Source organism: Dermacentor silvarum, chromosome 9 (assembly GCF_013339745.2).
Source record: "Dermacentor silvarum isolate Dsil-2018 chromosome 9, BIME_Dsil_1.4, whole genome shotgun sequence".
Taxonomy (NCBI): domain Eukaryota; kingdom Metazoa; phylum Arthropoda; class Arachnida; order Ixodida; family Ixodidae; genus Dermacentor; species Dermacentor silvarum.
The window spans coordinates 124,012,001-124,029,228 of NC_051162.1; the positions used below are offsets into that span (position 1 = coordinate 124,012,001).

Genomic DNA, 17,228 nt, shown 5'->3' on the forward strand with positions numbered 1-17,228 from the left:
CAGATCCAAACGTCATGTAAAACTGCGGAAAAGTGTCATCCTGCAGCAAGATAACGCTCGGCCAGATTCTGCGAAACGGACGGCCGAAAAATAAAGAAGTTGGGATTCTCATTGTTGGAACACCCGCCATACAGTCCAGACCTGGCTCCAAGCCATTTTCATATGTTTGGACCATAGAAGGAAGCGCTCGGGAGAAGATCTGCAACCGAAGCAGAAGTCATTGATGCGGTGCACAATTGGTTACAGGTGGAACCCAAAAACTTTTTTTCCGACGGAGTCAAAAATCTTGCGAAACGTTGGGCAAAGAGCGTTGAAGTGCAGGGAGGTTATGCAGAAAAATAATGTATGTTTCAGTTTTCTATCATTAGTATAAATGTACGTTTTCTCCTTACTTCTTTCGTCACCTCCCCCCTTTTTTGTTTGCACTAACTGATCAGTATGACTACATTTCTACTTATAACAGACTCCTAAGACCACTCTGAGCTCGAAGGCGAGCGAGTGGTTTCTCTGTCGCCCTCGCTACCCTTCTCACCTTCTCACAGGCGCTCTCTCCTCCTCACCGCGTATTTCTTTAGCAGACAAGTGGACACTACGTCAGTAGCAAACGTCAGGTTGGCACTTGTTTCTCGTTTATAAACACCTTCGAGTCTCCTTAATAACAAACGGCCGCTCTTCGGCTACACGCTGTGCGCAAAACATGGTGAAATCAGGGGGGGGGGGGGGGGGGGGGAGTATGCTGTAAGTGTCCACCTAGTGGACATGTCCATTTCGTCTGCTGCTGAAGGTCTGATTTTCTGGGCTGGGGCACGCGTCAGAAGGAGACAGGCGCTCTCAACCAATCAACACTTCAGCAGCAGAAGAAATGGACATCTAGGTAGACCCTAGATGTCCACCAGTTGAGCTGAACTATTATCAGCTTGTGTGTTTTCGATATTTTGCGGTTTTCGCCTCAGCCATGCGGACCCCTCCGCCGCTGTGGTTTTGTTTGTGCTTTTTGCTTATGTTCGTACAAATGAGGTGAATAATTATGCACCTTCAGTTAAAAACTCGCCCTCTACCCCTGGATTACATGAGAGGCGGCAAGTTCAGGGGTTTTTGGTGAGCTGGCCTCGGAGGCAAAGCGGATACAGCAGGACATACTCGCCTCACGTTCACACACCCACCTCCACACCCAGCGTCGCGGGCACTTGAACCGCGATGCGCGTGGGACGGTAACACTTTTCGCGCTCGTTCCCGGGGAGATGGTGCGGTGGCTTTCAGTGAAGGGCCCCTGAGAAGCGGTTGGGAATTATCTGACCGGGCTCTCGACCCGTACACGTTCGCCATGCGTGCGCGCGCTGCCGATGGCAGAGGTACGCACAATCGTGGTCGACATACCGACCCTAGGCTACCAGTGCATAGCGCCCCTGCAAGGAAGCAGTCGATAGGGAGGAACAAGGGTCAACCGGCGCGAGGCACTGGACGCTAAGCCCGTCAAAGGCCGACTATGCTTCATAAAGGCTCATTTGCACTAGGCCGACACGACGCCGATTTTGGTCTGCCGACTGTTGGCGAGAGCAGTTTACAGGACGGAACACGCTGTCGCCAACAGTCGGCAGGCCAAAATCAGTGTCGTGTCGACCTAGTGTGAATGAGCCTTCATCGGTGCAACCAGCAGGGGCACTGCGCCCGGGATCGCAGACACCATGGGAACCGAGAGCACGCGCTTTCGAGAAAGGAGCGGAGACGCCGGTGAGCAAAGCTGCATGGTCAGCGACAGTAACAGCGGCGTCAAGTGTGACACATGAACTCCTTGCCCCACCGGCTTGTCGTTTCGGACCACCCAACGACAAGCCAGTGCCGATAATTGAGGTTACAGTCGCTCGGCGCAGGATTGTTGCGCTGTTAGACACGGGAGCGAGCGCTTCACTCTTTGGCGACGAGGTATATGAACATCTCCACGAGTGAGCAATGCGACTTTCCAACTCGCCAGCGGCCCGGCGCACGCGAGCGGTGCTACTAGGCTTGACGAGGAAATTGCGGTCACTGACCAAGTGAATGGTGAAAATAACACAGAGACGTTTCGGGACCCGTACGGGTTCCTTGATCACACTAAAAGCGGGCAAGAGCCGCAAGTCGTTTTTATGCCAAAATGTGACGTAGAGAACGGGTGTAGTTGGCAGGCAGATTTCCATCCGTCCTGTTGATACTGTTGTCCGTAGTTTGAATAAATAAAGATTCTAACAAAAGTCGCGTCATGGGATTCTTTTCCTTAGCTATTATAGCAGCGTTTTCCCAATCGATGCGGTGACTGCGATTGTCGACGTGTTCGGCAAGGGCGTTCGATGCTTTTTTTCTAGTTGGGGACGTCCCTTTGGTGCTCCTTTAATCTTGTGAATTTGCCGGTTTCGCCAATGTAACTGCAGCTGCAGTCTGCGCATGCCAACTTGTAAACAACATCGGGGTAATTCTTGCTTTCCAGCCGATCCTTTACATTAACAAGCTGATTTCTCAGCTTGTTGGATGACATGTGTGCTATTCTAAGATCGTATCTTGAGAATACGCGGCTAAGGGCTTCACCGCCGCCAGGCACATATGGGATGCCAGCGCGTTTTGTGAACGACTTGCCTTGAGACGGCTTGGGATGGAGGAAACGAGCTTCCATTTTGTTAATAAACTTCTTTCGGTACCAGTTCCTGGATAATTCGTGACGAATCGTCTTCAGTTCGTTCTGCATTTCGTCGTCACTTGAGCAGATGCGTGTGGCCCGCGTCACGAGAGATGAGACGACGGATTGCTTGTGGCAAGCAGGGTGGCATGAATTGAAGTTTAAGTACCGGCCGGTATGAGTCGCCTTCCTGTGCACGGCAAATGTGAGTCCCGTTCCACTTCGCCGCGCGAGGACGTCGCTACTAGGCTTGTGGTACAGTGGGAGAAACGGGTAAGGCGACAACGCCTTGATCAACTCCCCGCCCTGTGGGTTTCTATAATTCTTGATAGAGACTTCCTCGTCAAGCCGGGCATTGTTATTGACGTCTGCAACGGAGCATATATTAGGGAGCGAGCTTGTGGCACCCTGAAACATTTCGTTACATTTCAAAAAACGTCAGAGACAACCTCGTTCGATGACGCTTCGCGCGCAGACCGACATAACGATCGCCCCGAAAGGTACCTCGGAACGGTTTCGGCCGGGTCGACAAGCCGACCAGCCGGCCGCGTCGAAAGAAAAGGCACGGAGAGGAACCGCTCCCCTCCCGCACGGCCACCAACCCCCGCTGCGGTGGCACAGTGCACCGCAGTGAGGGGGCGAACGAGACCACCCGCTGCTGCTGAACGACTCAAGCAGTTTGTCGAGGGAAGAAAAGGCTCGTCTTTCATCGCTTCTGACGCCTTATTCATCGAGCGGCTTGGCTGCACTACGCTAGTTAGGCCCAAAATTGAGACAAGCGACGTCTCTCCGTGGAAGTGAATTCCTCGGCCGGTGAGATTGGCTGAGAGGAAAGCGCCAGACAGCGCCCTGGACGAACTGCTCGATACAGGGGTTGTTGGAAGGTCAGGTAGCCCATGGGGTTTTCCTGTGGTGTTGGCTCCTAAGAAGGATGGGATGACCCGCCTTTGTGTTGACTATCGCTGCCTCAACGAGGTAACCCGCAAGGACGCATATCCGCTTCCTAGCATTCTCTCGATCGTGTCCAACGTTGGCGGAGCGAATTACTTAACTACGATCGATGCAAGCAGAGGACAATTTAAAGTGGAGGTAGATCCTCATTACCGAGAGCAGACTGCCTCCGCTTGTCACAGGGGCCTTTTTCACTTTAACCGAACGCTTTTTGGACTGGTCGGTGCGCCTACGACTTACTAGCGCCTAATGGTTCGTGTCCTGGGTGACGCAACGTGGCACTATGCCCTTGCTTCGCTAGATGATGTTGTGGTATACTCGCGTACCTTATTGAGCACTTATGCCATCTCAGGGACGTGTTGGAGCGTCTGAGGTCTGCGGGGATAACGCTAAACCCGACCAAGAACCCGATAGCAGCAACCCGTGTAATGCTTTTGGGGTTTCCACTAGATAGCGGATGCCTTCTGCCGTGCGATGACAAGGTTGAGGCATCATTGAATTACTCGTCACCGGCAGATAGGCGGACTGAGACGCTTTTTGGGGCTGGTGAACTTCGATTGCCAGTTCATCACAGACTGAGGTGCAGTGCAGGCATCCTTATGAATATGCTGTTGAGGAAAGGTGATGAGTGAAGATGGGGTACCGAGCAAGAGGCGGCGCTGCGCAACCTCGTCAACATGCTCGTTGAAACCACTGAGCTAAGGCTACCAGATCTGAACAATGAATTTTTGATACATACGGACGCCAGCGACCTTGGCTTAGGAGCGGTTTTGTTCCAACAGCACGAAGGTAGCTTGCGGCCGGTAGCACATGCTAGCCGCTCTCTGACTCCCGCAGAGAGAAATTATTCCGTGACAGAAAAGAAACGTCTTGCTATTTTTTTTTTGCTCTGCAAATTTTGGACAAATAAATTGATGGAGTTACATTTGTGATCGAGAGGGATCACATGGCACTAACTTGACTTAGCCGTCTAGGAGAGCCGAGCGGCCGGCTCGCGCGATGGGCACTTCTCCTGCAGCGATGTGACTTCACTGTTGGCTACGAGAGGAAAGAATGACGTTGTGGCGGACGCACTATCGCGCGCGCCCGTTGACAGTGAGACTGGGTAACATGACGACTCAACTCACCTCGCCCGAAACTGAACTTGAGAGCGCGGAGTACCTGCTGCAACTCTCCAAGTCGTCAGAAGGGGTAACATTAATACCCATCGTGACTCTTCAGAGACTCAGCCTACGAGCAGAGTCACTGCTACTATGCTCGACGGCGATAGTCCCAAAGGAAGGGCGGACGAACCACCTTCTGAGGAAGAAGACGTGAACAACTTGGACTGCATTAGTTCAGTGGGAAGCGTGTTCAGCAGAAAGGAGCTGTTAGAGGCAGAATTCCTTTTGTAAGAAAGGTTACAATTCCTTTTGTAAGAAAGTTCTTGAGGGGCTCCGGGAGCCCGCCGGCGTGGCCACGGCGCGCATGGATACAGCTGGTATTGCATGCTGTGAGCGCGTTGCATTCCTACGTACTATAGACGCTGACGTCGTCCTACTGAGATACGTGCCCAAGGAGAAGGATGCGCATGAGTCCGTGATGATGATTAGTGGGGTTTAATGGCGCAAGGGCCAGATATGGCCAAAGAGCGCCATACACATGGTAATGAGTTTCCGATGAGTTGTTTATTAAATAGAGGAATGTGCTGTGAATGGTGTATGTTAAGTGGCTGTAAATAGGCCTAAAAACAGTCGCTGTAACTTGCGTAAAATATATAACTATTAAAATGATGACAGTGACTAGAGATGTGGGAAATGACCATGGATGGTTTGTTCTGAGGTAAAAACGTGTACGTGAAAGTAGCACTGGTGCCTCAACAGGACCCTTGAACGCAAGGCCTGAGAAGCACGTGCTCTATAATACTGCTGTCGCAGCAGCAGCCTCTGGAGAGAGGATGTGCTACGAATGTTGGGGGCTGATGACTCGCAATGTACCGGCATCTTCAAGGAACTTTAAAACTAACCTGTAGTCAAAGAACGGTTCTGTGCCCAGAAACATTGCTGGGTGTAGAGGTATGTATTGTTTGTATGCTAAGGGAAAATATTTCTTTCTTTGAGTCTCTAATTCCTTGCACTCTATTAAGACATGGATTACAGTTAGCGTGTCGCCACATTTGCTACAGGAAGGGGGTTCATTACCAGTCAACAGGTGCGAGTGCGTGCCATACGTATGACCAATTCGGAGGCGGCAAAGGATGACTTCGGTTTGTCGTGTTTTCGTAGTGGGTGGCCAATTCCCTAGTTGTGGTTTAATGGCGTGAAGTTTATTTATTGTTTCCTCGTCCCATAAGTGCTGCCAATATCTCCTAAGGCTTTTGCGCAGGAAGTGCTTCATATCTATTGCAGGAACAGCTATAGAGGAAGTGTTCCCCTTCCTTACAAGGGAAACGGCAGTTTCATCTGCAAGCATGTTGCCCTCAATACCTCTGTGGCCGGGTACCCAGCATATAGCGACACGTTGGTTAGACGTATATGCTGTGCACAGCACTGAATAGAGCTCACTGAGCACAGGGTTTTTGTGTTTACGAGGAGACATTAATGCCTTTACTACGCTTAATGAGTCGGTGAATATAACTGATTTTTGAAGCTTTGTTTTCATTATATACTTCCCTGCACACAATAGGGCATGAGCCTCAGCCGTAAATATGCTTGTTTCTGGATGCATTTCACCGGATTCAGAAAAGCATGGACCGATTGCCGCATAGGACACGCCAGCATGTGACTTTGATGCGTCAGTAAAGAATTCCGGGCAAGAGTATTTCGATTGAAGTTCACGAAAGTGCATCCGGATATGTACTTCCGGAGCATGCTTCGAGACATCAACAAACGATGTGTCAATTTCTATAAGTTGCCATTGCCACGGCGGTAACGGCTTTGCCGGAGCCATTACATGGTGTTGAAACAGTGGGACACCGCTTTCTTCGCTGAGTTTCCTCACCCGCAGTGAGAAGGGTTGCATTGCGGTAGGTCGGTTGTGGAAAAGTGTGGCACACGTAGTGTCATTTATAATGGAGTAACAAGGATGTCGGCAGTCCGAGTTTACTTTCAGGAAGTACATAAAGCTTGAGTAGGACCTTTGAAGGTTTAAGGGCCACTCATTTGATTCCACATAAAGACTTTGCACAGGGCTTGTTCTGAAGGCTCCGGTTGCCAAGCGGATGCCTAAATGATGAACAGGATCGATCATCTTTAAGGCACTGGGGGCGGCGGACTGATAGACTATCGCACCGTAGTCTATGCGTGAACGAATGAGGCTTTTGTATAAGTTCAACAAACACTTTCTGTCACTGCCCCATGTGGTGTGCGACAATATTTTAAGAATGTTTATTGCTTTTAAGCATTTGGCTTTAAGGTACTTTATGTGGGGAATGAAAGTCAGTTTAGAGTCTAGAATTGTGCCTAAAAATTTGTATTCTGTGTTTACTGGTATGAGCTGTCCGTGTAGTTGCAGTTCAGGGTCTGCTACGAGCCCTCTCTTTCGTGTGAATAGAACACACGAACTTTTATTTGGGTTTACTTTAAAGCCATTTTCTGTGGCCCATTTAGAGACTTTGTTCAGGGCAACTTGAACCTGTCGTTGGCACACTGTAAGGTTACAGGATTTATAGCCTATCTGTACGTCGTCGACGTACACGGAATAAGATATGGCTGAAGGCAATGATGTGCGAAGTGAGTTCATCTTGACTATGAAGAGCGTACAGCTGAGAACGCCTCCCTGAGGTACCCCAGTTTCCTGTATGAATGAACGGGACAACGCATTACCTATTTTGACCCGGAAAGTGCGATTCTGCAAGTAGCTCTCTATAACGTTTAGCATGTTCCCGCGGATGCCCATTGCCGACAGGTCTCGCAGGATTCCGTAACGCCACGTTGTGTCATACGCCTTCTCCATATCTAGAAAAACAGATAAGAAGAACTGTTTATGTATGAAAGCATCCCGAATGTTTGTTTCGATGCGCACGAGATGGTCGGTTGTAGACCGGCCTTCTCTGAAACCGCATTGGTAAGGGTCAAGTAGTCTGTTAGATTCCAGGAAATGTAGAAGACGCCGATTAATCATTTTTTCAAATAACTTGCATAGACAACTAGTGAGCGCAATTGGGCGATAACTTGTCACAGAGGATGGGTCCTTGCCCTGTTTTAAGACTGGGATTACAATGGCTTCTTTCCATGTAGATGGGAGATGTCCTGCAGCCCATATAGCATTGTACAGTGCAAGCAGTGTCATTTGAGTGTCTTCGTGAAAGTGTTTAATCATGTCGTACATGATTCTGTCAGGTCCGGGTGCAGAGCTGAGGCAAGCAGTCAGGGAGGCTTTCAGCTCGGCGATACAGAAGGGGAGGTTATAAGGTTCGTCATGTCTACATCTGCGGTTTATTACGTTGAGTTCTGCTATATCTTTATATTTTAAGAATGCCTCGGAATAGTGAACTGAACTGGATACACGCTCGAAGTGCTTGCCAAGAGCGTCAGCTTGGTCTTTTAATGTATTCCCTTGGTCATTGACCAGGGGTAATGGCTGGGTTTGCTGGCCATTAAGTCTTTTCAACCCATTCCAGACTTTCGCTTCCTGCGTGTAAGAGTTTATGTTTGAGAGAAACCTCTCCCAGCTTGCCCTCTTTGCCTGTCTGCGCATCCGCCTTCCCTGTGACTTGACGTGCTTGAACGCAACGAGATTTTCAGCAGTTGGAAATCGGCGCAATATGCTCCATGCTTTGTTTTGTTTCTTTCGCGCTTCCTTGCAGTCGTCGTTCCACCAGGGAACCCGTCTTTTAGATGAGCTGCCCTTTGTCTGAGGAATGCATTTCTCTGCTGCGTCTACAATAAAAGCAGTAAAATACGCTACGGCGTCGTCTATGTTAAAATCACTGATAAAATCCGATGATATGCAGGTTGACTCTTTAAAACACAACCAATCTGCTGCTGATAGTTTCCATCTAGGAGGATGCGGAGGACCATTTTCTTGTTTTACCAAGTTTAATGTCGCAGGGAAGTGGTCACTTCCAAAAAGATTGCTTATGACACTCCACTGCAGGTGGAGGAAGAGAGTCGGAGAGCCAATAGCTAAATCTATTGAGGAATATGAATTGTAATGTATGTTGTAGTATGTTGGCTCTTTCTTATTGAATAGGCAAGCACCGGACGTCACTAGAAAGTTTTCTATTAGTCGACCTCTCGAGTCACACCGGGAGTCTCCCCACAGAGTGTTGTGCGCATTGAAATCGCCAACGACCACGTAAGGTTCAGGGAGCTGATTCATTAGGCTGTGAAGTTCTGTCTTGCTAAGGTGGTAATCCGGTGGTATGTAAATGGAACAGACAGTAACCAATTTGTTGCAAATAATTGCTCGTACTGATACTGCCTCGAGGGGCGTCTGAAGGACTAAGTGCCGACAAGCTACTGACTTATCAACAATTATTGCTACGCCGCCAGATGGGGCGTTAGCATTATCACGATCTTTGCGGAAGATGGCATATTGCCGCAGGAAATTTGTTTGCGTTGGCTTTAAATATGTCTCCTGTACACACAGCACCTTTGGATTGTATTTGTGTAGAAGCTCTTTAACGTCATCGAGGTTGTGCATAAGACCTCTCACGTTCCAGTGTAATATTTGTGTATCCATATTGTTTGTGTTCTTGTGCTGTGTGTCAAGAGGAGTCAAGTGGCTTACAGAGCCTTTCCAGGCCCCGTAATCCGTGGTTTGTCTTTCTTGGAGCGGTCGCGAGATTCGCTCCGCTCACAAGGCGCTGAGTGCGCCGGCTGGCTTGCAGTTGTGTCCATCGACTCCTGGGAGCCGCTGGACTTCCGCTCATTCGAGCGGAGAGTTTTCGGGGTAGGCCTTGCCTCAAAAAGCAGGGCCTTGGAGGCCACCAACCCAGAGGTCGACGGGCCTTCCTTAAGAGATGGCGCAGCAGCGATGGCTGCTGTCGCCTGGGGGGCTGGTGGCACCGGCGCGGCCACACTCCTTGTGGACCGGGCCGATGCCGGAGTCTGCTGCGACGTTGCCCCCTTGCGCGTCGCATCAGCATACCCTGTGGTATGGAAAAAAGAAACACGTTTCCGCGCTTCCTGAAACGAGATGTTCTCCTTGATTTTCAGTGTGATTATGTCTTTTTCTTTTTTCCATGTGGGGCAAGTTCGAGAGTATGCTGCGTGTCCACCGTCACAGTTGGGACAGTGGAGCGTGCCACTGCAGTTGTCGGATGCGTGTTCGTGTTCGCCACATTTCGCACAGGTCAGTCGGCCTCGGCAGTTTTGTGAACCATGGCCATATCGTTGACATTTGAAACATCTTCGGGGATTTGGGATGTAAGGCCTGACTCGAATTCTGGTATATCCTGTTTCTAGGGTTTCCGGTAGCTCACTCGACGCAAAGGTGAGGATCAGATGTTTAGTTGGAATATCCTGGTTGTCCCGCTTGATCTTTATTCTTTGCACTTGGATCACGTTGTGTTCTTTCCAGCCCTCCAGGAGCTCTTCCTCACTTAGGCTTAAGAGATCTTCATCAGAGATAACTCCTTTGCTTGTGTTCATTGATCGATGCGGGCTAACAGTGATTGGCACATTACGGAATGCTACCAGATTTGAAAGTTTGCCGTGCTGTTGAGTGTCGCGAACCTCCAGAAGAAGGTCACCACTGCTCAATTTCGTCACTTTGTAGCCAGCACCTAGTGTGTCGGTGAGACATTTGGCCACAGTGAAGGGTGAAATGGTTCTTACTGTCTTTTCAGGGTCTTGACTGTGTATCACATGGAAGCGGGGGAACGTTTCTTTGCGCTGGCTGAATAGTTGAAAAGTTTCTTCGGTGCGTCCTCTTTTAAAAAGAGGGCGATCATGAAGTGGGGGGAATGACATCTTAGCCATAAAGGACTGATTCGATTTCGGCAGCTAGGCCAGCCGCCCACCACCGAGCCCAACATGGGGACGCTGCGAGACCCGAAGGAAACGCAGACGCCAGCTGTACGTAGCTACTATAACCTAATATAGAATACCCAAGGTTGGATAAAATACACCAGGTTAACCCTTGCTGCCTGGGAAAATTGGAAGTAAGTGGAAGAGAGAAGAAAACAGGAAAGATTGAAAGTGAGAGAGAAAGACGAAGGTTGGAGGGAGAGAGAGACAGGAAAAGGCAACTACCGATTTCCCCCGGGTGGGTCAGTCCGGGGGTGCCGTCTACGTGAAGCCGAGGCCAAAGAGGTGTGTTGCCTCCGCCGGGGGGCCATAAAGGTCCAAACTCCCGGCTTCGGCTCAACCTCCAGGATCCCCTTTTCCCCGGACACGGCTAAGCTGCGCACGGTTAGACGCAGGAGGGTCCAACCCCCATGTGCTCGGGTCCGTGGTGTCGCAACACACCAAACGCCTGCTGACGCAGACGCCCCTGCGGGGCGCATGAGTCCGTCAAAGCGGTGATTCCACGCACGCCGAGAGGAGCACTTTCACGATACGTGCCTCACCGGGCATGCGAGTGGCCCTAAGACATACCGTAAGTTGTGCCGCTCCGCTATATACCTGGCCTGGAATGAAGGGGGATGTGATGCGCTATACAACAACGAAAGAAGAAATGGGAACCGAGGGGCTCGATTTTATTAGTCATAACCGCATAGAGCCAACAGACAACGAAGCCAAGGAAAGCATCGGGGAAATTAAGTGTAGTTGAAATTGGAATGTAGAAAATAATGAAGAAAAGGGAAAATGAAAGTGGACGAAAAGATAACTTGTCGCCGGCGGGAGCCGAACCCGCAAGGTTGCGGGTTGCGGGTTGCGGTTACGGGTTCGGCTTGAAAAAAAAATGCTTTGAAAAAATCAGCCCCGCTGTTTTGCACTGTAGGGTTAAGTCCTTTACAGAAACGTATGAGGTGTTCAGCCGTTTTCTCTTCCTCTCCACATGCACCGCACAACGTGTCTATACCTTGGTACTTGTCTCGGTACATCTTAGTCCGCAATACTCCCGTCCTGGCTTCAAACAACAAAGAGCTTCCCCTAGAATTATCATAGATATTTGCTTTGACAATTTCGTGCTTGAAAGTTCTGTATGTTCCCAGTGCTGATTTCGTCTGCATCCCTGTTTTCCCCAGACCCCTCTCTGTTTCTTTAACCTTTTTCTTAAACGCTGTTTCCTGGTTTGCTGTCATCTCGGAGAAACCTCCGAGATGACAGCATCACCTGTCGGTGAAGTCGGGAGAGATGCGCTAAGGCATGTGGCCTCTGAGATCGGAAGACCTCAGTGGCTACGGTCGACAGCTTGCACTGCTTGCTATTACTACAGTTAATGTGACCCAGAAGAAAGCTCCCCTATAGCACCCATGTATTGAAATCGGGAACCGCAAGGGCGCTCTCATGTTGCTACCCTACGCAGTCGCGCATGTGCCGACGAGGAGATGTGATTCAGACTAGAGTGACCTAGAATACCATATTATTCTAGGTCACTCTACTATAGTGTGCTGGAAGGCTTTGTAGTGGGCTCAGAGGAGGGCGCGGGCTGATGCATTGCATGTTGCCGCCGAGAGGAGGCGCAGCAAGACGTTCCTCCTGAAGCTTCGCTCCGGGACACAGCGGCTGCCAAGCGGGCGCGGCGTTACTTTCGCCATTTCACTTCGAAGTAAGCTACCGGCTTCTGCACTGCCGACCGGGCAATTCCTTGTAGGGTACCCCGACGCATTGGCAGGAATAAAGAAAGTGTGATTCTCTGGACCACTGCAGACGTCTCGGGGAAGATTTCACGTCGTTCCCGCGATGATGTTGAATGTCTGCCCAGTTTGTTCTTACAATCATTACGCTTTCGCGGGAAGCTTAATTTGCCAATGTCACTGCCACAGCCTAATTATATCGCAAAGCGTTGACCCGCTACCTTCGTCATGCCCTTTGCTCTAACCGCATCGGGTTTGATTGTTAACTGCCGTGGTGCATTACGCTGCTGCAGGAAAGTAATCTTGCCAAGCGCTCGAATAGGCTCGGAGGCCAATTTGCTCAGCATTTATGCATATGCAATCTCAAATGGTTTGTCTACGGCACTGCTGAATGATCGATTTTTTCCTTACATGTAATGCAAAGAATAAGAGTAAATTGGTCGAAACAAACACGCATTTTTTCAGAGCACGCATAAACACTTTATTTACAGTAATGAATACAACACATTGGTCCGGCGCCATCTTGCAAAAAATGTAGCAGAACACTATGCAGAAGCTAATCAGCATCCCAAACGACCACTCCCTCACTCCACTGGATGCCTTCGGTGCCCGTACGGCATTCGGGCACGAAACGATAGTTGCGGCGACGGTTAGGCATTTTCGCCTACCCGGGACACACGTCTGTAACGTGGGCGACACGCAGAGACAGGCACTACACTGAAATGAAGCCGGCAGCAAGCAACGAAGTCGCAGCCAGCCGAAGAACCACCCGCACGCAAGACAGCGAAACGCGCGTGATGACTGGCGAGTTCAGGATGGATGGATGGATGGATGCTATGAGCGTCCCCTTTGAAACGAGGTGGTGTGTTGCGCCAACAAGCTCTTGTTATTATTTTGCCTAATGTCCTACCTTTATTTTTTTAGAAACACACAAATAGAAAGAATTCCAGGCATCAACCTTTTTGAACCATTACTGGGAACTCTGTTCCTGTACGTCTCCGTGGAGGAAGCTGCTGCAGCGCCTCTAGCGGGCGCATTGGCAGGCGACAGCGGCCGCGTCAGTGGAGAGCGTAAGAAGGATAGGCCTAACGTTCGGATGGGCCAGTGAGCCCACTAGAAAAGCTTCTAGAACACTGTACTTGTACGGATTTCACCGCGGATGGACATACATGGAATGTACAAATACAACGCTCTCCCAGCTTTCATTGGGCTACCTCTCGCACTTTTCGGGCGTACACACAACGCTTGGCGAATAGATAGAATCACTTAGGTGCATTATGGATGCGAAATTCGAAGCGTAATGGGCTAGGGACCCGCACGTTAACTGCGCTATATATCATGCTATATCGCTCAACGTATACCGCTATACTAAAACTCGCTTTCTGCAAAATTTGTTTGCGGAACGGTAACGCTATTTCCCTTAACGCCGCTATTACGCTAACGTTAAAATATGTATTATTAGCTTTTTGTGTGCTTTCTATATTTCGCGGTTGTCGCCTCAGCCGTGCGGAACGCTCCGCCGCTGTGGTGTTTGTTTTTGTTTGTTTGAAGTTTATTCTTGTAAAATGTATGTACAAAACATGTAAAATGCATTTTGTTGCCTTTGTTGGTGCAACTAAGGCAAATAAACACCTTACGTGAAAGACTCCCTCTTTCCCCCTGACTTGAATCCGCCGTGGTCGCAACTTACTACTAACCATTGGTTAGGGGTCAGATCTCTGACTGTTAGGGCTGCTGCGATAGTGCTGACCCTTCTCTGGCGCGGTGCTATCCAGAGAAGGGTCAGGTGCGCACGCGCAAACTTGAGTAATATCCTTATACAATGTATGCGTAAACTAATGACCGACGGCCTTTCGGAGTAGCAGGTAGGGAAAGAACATTATGGGCTGTTACCACATATCAGATCACGTAGCTCTTATTTTGTCTACGTGCGCTTCATCAGCTCTGCTTTAACTGTTGTTTCCGTAGTACACTGTGACTTAGAGTGGGCAAAGTCCGTGTGAATGCTCCATTTTTTTTTAGTTTGAATATCCTCTGACGGCGCTGGACTTCCGGCTGGAAGTTGGTTCCGTTCACCATGTTCTTCCACGCGTTGTCTGACGTTGTTGACAGCGAACTACACGACCAGGCTAACGTGGTTCAGTGTCGATAATTCTGTGTTGCTGTTCACGTTTGTGCACATCATCGTCGTTTTAGGTGAAACACTAACTTATGCGGTGCCCGCAATGGGCAAATAAACTACTAGCTCCTCGGTTGCCGGCCGTCTGCTAAGACGCGTGAAAACCTGGGCATTTTACTACTTGCATGGTAAAGACGAACGCTTACTAACACAGCACAGTCACTATTAGAATATACTACATTTCGTAAAGGTATATCGTACAGAAACTACGAGTATAGCAGCGTCATGCGGCATACAACGAGTTGCGAATCGCCGAAAATGATGCCGCGAAATCGTGCACGAGCCTTGCGCTTCGCTAAGCATGGCCAGCACAAACATCGCTCCCCGTGCTTGGCGGCACATGCTGCGCTTCTGCCAGTTTATCTTTTTTTTTGCTCTACGTTTTACAATTATCAGCGACCAGCGTGTTTTAAAAATGGCCATTGACAGCCCGCAGGTGTTTACTATACGTCGAATAACCTGACGGACGACACTGGCTGCGAGGGGGGGAGGTGTAGGGGTAGGATTTGTCTACTTAAAAAAAGAGCAACCGTATTCAGCGACTTTAGGAAATGGCACTGTATTCATCATAATTTTACGGAGCTGCGTGACCCTTGCTTCTCCAGAACATTTTGATACGTACATATAAGAATATTTGGCAACGGTTATTGACAGTTATATGTAGTTGGTCATATAGGCATTGCGTAATCAAGGAGTGCAAGGGGCATACGTGAATATCTTCGGAAATGTCTACAAAAATTCTACAACTACCTTGGTTCGACACAAGAAATGTAGAAAGTTATCTATCGAGAAAGGGGTCAGGCACGGAGACACAATCTCACCAATGTTATTCACTGCCTGTTTAGAATAAGTATTCAAGCTCTTAGACTGAGAAGGCTTAAGAGTGAGGATCAACGGCGAATATCTCGGCAACCTTCGGTTTGCAAATGACATTGTCCTATTCAGCAGCAATGCGGACGAATTACAGCAAATAATTGAGTACCTTAACCGAGGAAGTGTAAGAGTGGGGTTGAAAATTAATATGCAGAAGACAAACATAATGTTCAATAGCCTGGCAAGGGAACAAGAATTCAGGATTGCCAGTCAGCCTCTAGAGTCTGTAAAGGAGTACGTTTATCTAAGATAAGGTCAGTTACTCACAGGGGACCCAGATCATGACAAAGAAATTTACAGAAGAATAAAATTGGATTGGAGTGCATACGACAGGCATTACCAAATCCTGACTGGGAGCTTACCACGGTCGCCGAAAAGTGTACAATCATTGCATTCTACCGGTGCTAACATATGGTTAGGAAAAAATAACAGCGCTGGGTAAACAAGGACACAAAGAAGACCACGACACTGGCGTTGCGTCCTTTGTGTCCTTGTCCACCCAGCGCTGCTCTTCTTCCTAAACATGAATTCCCACCGACTCGCCCAAGTTTCTCTTCTAGTGCTAACATATGGGGCAGAAACTTGGAAGTTAACGAAGTTCTAGAGCAAGTTAAGGACAGCACAAAGAGCAATGGAACGAAAAATGTTCGGCGTAACGTTAAGAGACAGGAAGAGAGCGGTGTGGATCAGAGAGCAAACGGGGATAGCCGATATTCTAATTGACATTAAAAAAAATAGAGCTGGGCAGGCCATGTAATGCGTAGGATGGATAACCGGTGGATCATTCGAGTTACAGAATGGGCGCCAGCAGAAGGCAAGCGCAGTCGAGGACGGCAGAAAACTAGGTGGGGTGATGAAATTAGGAAATTTGCAGATAGAAATTAGAATTGGCTACTCGAAGAAAGGGGTAAGTGGAGATCGCAGGGAGGGGCCTTCGTCCTGCAGTGGGCATAAACATGCACTGAAGAAGATAATGATGATGATATATAGTTGGAGCCCGTCGACAAATTGTAAACAGGGGTACTTGCTATGACGAAACCTCGAAAGCAAGTGCAAAAAGTGGTATCCAAATCCACGCCCTTTAGGTGGCGTCCTCTGGATTCAAAATGCTGGCTTAAAACAAAAGCTTGGTGGCGCAACCCACCACACCGTTTCAAAGGGGACGCTTATAGCATCCATCCATCCATGCGGATTCTTTCGGTGGTCGAATGGGGCGGAAGTGATTTTTGGTGCCGGAAATGCGTCACAGACGTCGGGTATTGGACACTATACCATTTACGCGCCCTTTGCATACGTCACCCTTTTGGGAACGCTTGTCTACAGCATTCGTGAAACGCAAAAGGCGGAAAGAAATTGATAAAAGTGTACGGCAGTGTCCAAGAAATAAAATTTGAGTGGACGTTCGCACTTCTGCTACGTCTAAATCAAATAGATTTGGTGTGCTTACGACATGGAAATATTTGGAAGCTTATGGGTAACCGCTAAACGTAGTCACCCTATATTGCACATCTAATTGATTTATTTTAATATAAAACTGCTTATGTTATGGAAGGCGCTTTCCTTTTCTTTGCTTAAACGTTTCACCTTGTAATAAAAAATTAATTGAAAAGAAATTGAGCTGTTCTGTTCCTGTACAACCCTTCATTGAGCAAGCAGTTGCGAATTCTGGAAGTGACTGTTGAAATGATACGCGATAAGCATGGGCCTTACGCGAAAGCAAGACACACATAATCTTAAAAACTGACTCATCCTGCACTAAAGATAGCATGGCATACAGAGTGACGCGAGTTTGGCTAGCAGAAAAGAAGCACTGCATGTTCTGAATAACACACGGATTAGGAAGGAAATAAGCCTCATAACAGATAATACTGGTAACAAGCGTCACCAGCGTCGAATGAAGCAATAACTCT

At 48.8% G+C, this 17,228-nt stretch overlaps 1 protein-coding gene across 4 annotated transcripts in view; it reads right to left on the reverse strand.

Annotated features, from left to right (window-relative positions):
- LOC119464227 (uncharacterized) overlaps window positions 1-17,228 on the reverse strand; it is a 192,586-nt gene that overhangs the window by 50,864 nt on the left and 124,494 nt on the right. The gene's annotated exons all lie outside the window — the stretch shown is intronic.